At 35.0% G+C, this 5,973-nt stretch overlaps 1 pseudogene; it reads left to right on the top strand.

Annotated features, from left to right (window-relative positions):
- The first annotated feature begins 1,811 nt into the window (after positions 1-1,811).
- LOC105537023 lies at positions 1,812-2,391 on the top strand (annotated as a pseudogene).
- Positions 2,392-5,973: the final 3,582 nt, after the last annotated feature.

Raw genomic sequence — 5,973 nt, forward strand, 5'->3', positions numbered from 1 at the left:
AGTGTATTATCTCTAATTAAAATTCACACTGATAACTTATTTTTGGATTATTAATATCTTCTTGAATATTTGATTAATGACTCTATACAACCATGCTTTCTACATAGCTCTCAGCATTTGGCAGAAGTAAAAGATTCCTACTAACAACTGTTTTCTATTTAAACATTAAAGTTCTAAGAAAAGTTTCAAAGGAGTTTCTATTTCTATAAAATTTATTCTGACCCTGGAAAAATTTCCAGCTATACAAAAAACATAATCTTTATGATAGCTTACTTTCTTCATCTTAAGGAAAGTTTGGAAGAGGAGGAGAGTTGCAACAGGCTGCTTACAGGCTATCCAAGTGAAAGGGTTGATATGAAAGTTGGAGATATAAGTGCAGAACTTGGAAGTGAACGTGAATCGAGATTTAACCAGATGAATCACTCATACTGAAGGATCACTGAAGCCATAAGTCAGTAGGACAATTAGTATGGAAGTATAAATGCTGAAGGAAAACAAAAATTGTCAATACCTGTGGGAGGAAAGAAGAGAGATGACCCATAGAATAACATGATAAAAAGGAGAAACAATGTAATAGAAGGTCATGGCTGACAAGGGAGGAGTCTCGACTGTAATTAATAACTATTTTCCCCGTTATCTGCAGCTTTGCTTTCTGCATTTTCATTACCCACTGCCAACCACAGTTCAGTACAATAAGTATAGCACAATAAGATATTTGGGGGGAGAGAGACTATAATCACATAACTTTTATTACAGTATATTGTTATTATATTTTGATTTTATTATTACTTATTGTGGTTAATCTTTTGTTGTGTCTAATTTATAAATTAAACTTTATCATAGGTATGATGTATAAAAAACAGTATAGATAAAGTTCACTTCTTTTTGTGGTTTCAGGCATACAATGAATGTCCTGGAACACATCCCTTATAAGTAAGGAGGACTTTAGAGAGTGTAGAGAATAAAGTCTCATCCCTTATAAGTATTTCAAGGACTTTAGAGAGTGTAGAGAATAAAGTCTCATTGTGCAGTCATCAGTGACAGTGGAGAGGGTTTACAGGAGCAGTGGAAGTGGAATCTAGAGCAGCGTAGAGGTAAAGCTGAGTGAGTGGACTACAGGTTACTATTTGAGGAAGATAAGTGGCAAAAAATCTTTTTTTAAAACATAGCTCAAAGGTAATCTAAAGATAGTTTGGGGGCTTTGTTGTTTTGATGTTTTATTTGCTAAGTTATGTTTTTGTTTCATTGCTGCTGTTGTTGGGTTGTTGCATATTCCATTTTTGTTCTGATTAAGCTCTATTTATCTCTTTAAATTCCTTTAATTTTCTTCTTAACTTGCAGTTGTCCCCACCACTTTCATATCTATAACATCTCCAAGACTCTTCTTGTTAAGGTTGCTATAATTTCCATGCTATCAAATATCAGAAATCACTTCTCTGTCCCTACCATATTTGAAATTTAAACTGCATTTAAAAGAATTGATTATATCCTCCTTCTTGAAATGCTTTCTTTTCTTGGCTTCTATGACTCAACTTTTTCCTGCTTTCCTTCTACCTTCCTCAATATACTTCTTTCTTGTCTCTTCCTCCTAGGCTTAACCTCCAACAGTTCATAGTACTCCAGATTTGATCATAAATCATCTCATCTCTGTGTTTTCCTTATCTCTGGGAAATCCTGGCTTTAATACCTTCTCTTGGTCAATAACTCTCAAATCTGTATTTGTTCTGGACTACTCTCTTGAATGTCAGATTCATATTCAACTGGCTAGTTAACATCTCCATTGCCTATTTAAAAGAAATCTTATTCAAGATATGGCAGCTCCACCAGGTGATGTGTTCCCTGGGGAGCCACTGGGTCCCCCAACGCCCCTACTGGGGCTCCCAAGCTAGCTAGGCTTTGCTTCTTCAGGAAGCTCCAGGTTCTCTGAGACCTTATAATAGTACCTTGATGGAAAAGTTGAAGTCATATTTTCAGGCTTGCTTTGCTTCTCTGGTGAGTCGGAACTATGTCAATGGCACCAATCAGGAAGAAATTCAAACTGGTGTTGATCAGTGTATACAGAAGTTTCTGGATATTGCAAGACAGACAGAATGTTTTTTCCTTCAAAAAGATTGTAATTATCTGTCCAGAAACCAGACAGTGCTATCAAAGAGGATTTCTTAGAACTAAGGAATGAATTATAGTGGAAAGACATGCTGGTCCAGAACTTGACATAGTTGAGGCATTTGTGGAGGTGCTGGAGGACATCAATGTGCAGCACAAAAAGCCAGCTGACATCCCTCAGGGTTCGTTGGCCTATCTTGAGTAGGCATCTGCCAATATACTTGCACCTCTGAAGCCAATCTGAGCAAAAGGACAAAGACTGTCAGCATGAGAGTGGCTGGTATCTGAGACAACTCTATGAAGACACTTTTTGCCACACATCCTTTCTTGTGGACTTGACATTTTGGAAGAACTCTGCCAGAAAATGAGTTGATTTTAGTTTTACGCTCCCATCTAAAATTTTTTCACTATTTTTATAGCTGTTAATTTCTTGGGTACCTTATAAAAATGTCTCTGACTTGGGCAAACCAAGTAAATTTTTTTATCTTTAGCAAAGTTTTAGAGTATTAGTGTGATGTCATTTATAGATTATTTCTTATAACTTTTCCATGTTTTAAAAAAAACTTTTTTATAACTTTTCATCTTTTTTATATGTTCTCGATTGTTACATTAGTCTGATCTCATGTAAAAATTATAATAGCCTGAGAATCAGGGGATGAGGATTTTGGTTGTAGGACTTTTATGATAATTACCCCATTCAGTGGTAGTGTAGAAAAATATGAAAGTTTCCTCTGTTTCAAGACTTCAAACTACTCCAAGAAGAATTTAATGCAACAACATTTGTAATGCTTACATGGAAAATAAACAATATGCTCCTGAATGACTTTCAGGAAAACAATAAAATTAAAGCAAAAATAAAAAAAATTATTTGAGATAAAACCGGAACACAAAATATCAACATCCCTTGGATGCAGCAAAAACATGGTTAAGAGTAAAGTTTATAGTGCTAAACACCTACATCAAGAAGTTAGGAAGATCTCAAATTAACTATCTAGCATCATGACTAGAGGAACTGGAAAAACAAGAACAAACTGCCCCCAAAGCTAGCAGCAGAAGAAAAATAACTAAATTCAGTCCAAGACAGAATGAAATTGGGGCCCAAAAATCCACACAAATAATCGATAAAGCCAAAGGTTGGCTATTTGAAAGAATAAACAAGATCAATAGGCTGGAGCTAGAATAATGAAGAAAAAAAGGAGAAGATCCAAATAAGCACAATCAGAAAAAAAGGTGACATTACCACCAATACCACAGAAATACAAAAGATCCTCAGAGACTATTATGAACATCTCTATATACATAAACTAGAAAATCTAGAAGAAATGGTTAAATTTCAGGAAACACAAAACCTCCCAAGATTGAATCAGGAAGAAACTGAAACTGAACAGACTAATAATGAGTTTCAAAATTGAATCTGTAATGTAAAACCTACCAACAAAAAAAAGCCCTGAACATGATAGACTCACAGCTGAATTCCACCAGATGCACAAAGAAATGTAGGTATCAATCCTACTGCAATTATTACAAAAAATTGAGGAGGAGGGACTCCTCTCCAACTCATTCTACAAAGCCAGCATTATCCTGATACCAAAACCTGACAAAGACATAACAAAAAAGAAAGAAAGAAAGAAAAGAAAACTACAGGCCTATATCACTGATAAACATAGATGCAAAAATCCTCAATGAAATTTGAGCCAACCAAATCCAGCAGCACATCAAAAAGTTAATCTACCACAATAAAGTAGGCTTTATTCCTAGGATGCAAGGTTGGTTCCACATATGGAAATCAACAAATATAATTCATTACATAAACAGAAACAAAATTCATATAATCATCTAAAAACATGCAGAAAAAGCTTTCGATGCAATCTAACATCTCTTTATATGAAAACCCTTGACAAACTAGGCATCAAAGGAATATATCTGAAAATAATAAGAGCTATCTACGACAAACCCACAGCCAACATCGTATTGAATAGGTGAAAGCTGGAAGCATTCCCCTTAAGAACTGGAACAAGACAAGGATGCTCACTCTCACCACTCCTATTCAGTACAGTACTGGAAGTCTGAACCAAAACAGTCGTCAAGAGAAAGTATTTCTCTTTGTGAACAATATGATTGTATACCTAGAAAACCCTAAAAATTCTGAGGAAAGGCTCCTAGAACTGAGAAATGACTTAAGCAAAGTTTCAGGACACAAAAATAATGTACAAAAATCAGTAGCATTTCTACATAAGAATAATGTCCAAACTAAGAGTCAAATCAATAACATAATTCCATTTAAAATAGCCACAAAAACAATAGCTAGGAACTGATCTAACTACGGTGATGAAAGAACTCTACAAGGAGAATTACAGAACACTGCTGAAAAAAAAATTAAAAAACATAGCTGACACAAACAAATGGAAAAACATACCATGCTTGTGGATTGAAAGAACCAATATTATTAAAATGGCCATACTCCCAAAAGCAATCTACAGATTCAATGCTATTCCCATCAAACTACCAATGTCATTTTTCACAGAATTAGAAACAACTATTCTAAAATTCATATAGAACCAAAAAAAGAGCCCAAATGGCCAAAACAATCCTAAGCAAAAAGAACAAAGTGAGAGGTATCACTTTACTCAATTTCAAATTATACTACAAGGCTACAGTAACCAAAATGGCTTAGCAAAGCCATTGGTAAAGGTACAAAAACAGACACATGGGTCAATGGAACAGAATAGAGAACCCAGAAGTAAAACCACACACTAACAACCAGTTGATCCTGGACAGTCAACAAAAATAAGCAATGAGGAAAGGACTCCTTATTCAATAAAGGGTGCTGGGATAACTGGCTAGCCATATTCAGAAGAATGAAACTGGACCTCTACCCTTCACTATATACAAAAATTAACTGAAGATGGATTAAATATTTAAATCTAAGACCTACAACTATAAAAAATCCTCAGAGAAAACCTAGGAAATATCCTTCTCAACATCAGCCTTGGTAAAAATATTTATTGCTAAGTCCTCAGAAGCAACTGCAACAAAACCAAAACTTGACAAGTGAGACCTAATTAAACTAAAGAGCTTCTGCAGAGCAAAAGAAAAGGTCAACAGAGTAAACAGACAACCTACAGTATGGGAGAAAATGTTTGCAAACTATGCATCTGACAAATTTCTAATATCCAGAATCTACAATGAATTTAAGCAACTCAACAAGTCAAAAACTAATACCCCCATTAAAAAGTGGGCAAAGAAATGAACAGACACTTTTCAAAATAAGGCATACAAGAGGCCAACAAACATATGAAAAAATGTTCATCATCACTAATCATCAGAGAAATGCAAATGAAAACCACAGTGAGATACCATCTCATACCAGTCAGCATGACTATTATTAAAAAGTCAAAAAAATAACACATGTTAGCAAGGCTGCAGAGTAAAGGTAACATTTATACATTGTTAGTGGGTGTGTCAATTAGTTTTATCGCTATAGAAAGTAGTTTGGAGATTTCGCAAAGAACTAAAAATAGAAATACCATTTGACCCACTAGTCTCATTACTTGGTATATACCCAAAGGCAAATAAATTATTCAACCAAAAAGACAGATGCAACTCGTATGTCCATTGCAGCACTATTCACCAAAGCAAAGATATGGAATCAACCTAGGTGCCCACCATCACTGGACTGGGTCAAGAAAACGAGGTACTTATCCAGCATGAAATACCATACAGCCATAATTAGAATGAAAACATGTCCTTTGCAGCAACATGGATGCAGCTGGAGGCCATCATTCTAAGTGAATTAGTAGAGGAACAGAAAGCCAAAACACATGTTCTCACTTATAAGTCAGAGATAAACATTAGGTAGTCATGAACATA

This window comes from Mandrillus leucophaeus, unplaced genomic scaffold (assembly GCF_000951045.1).
Source record: "Mandrillus leucophaeus isolate KB7577 unplaced genomic scaffold, Mleu.le_1.0 Scaffold1670, whole genome shotgun sequence".
Classification (NCBI taxonomy): domain Eukaryota; kingdom Metazoa; phylum Chordata; class Mammalia; order Primates; family Cercopithecidae; genus Mandrillus; species Mandrillus leucophaeus.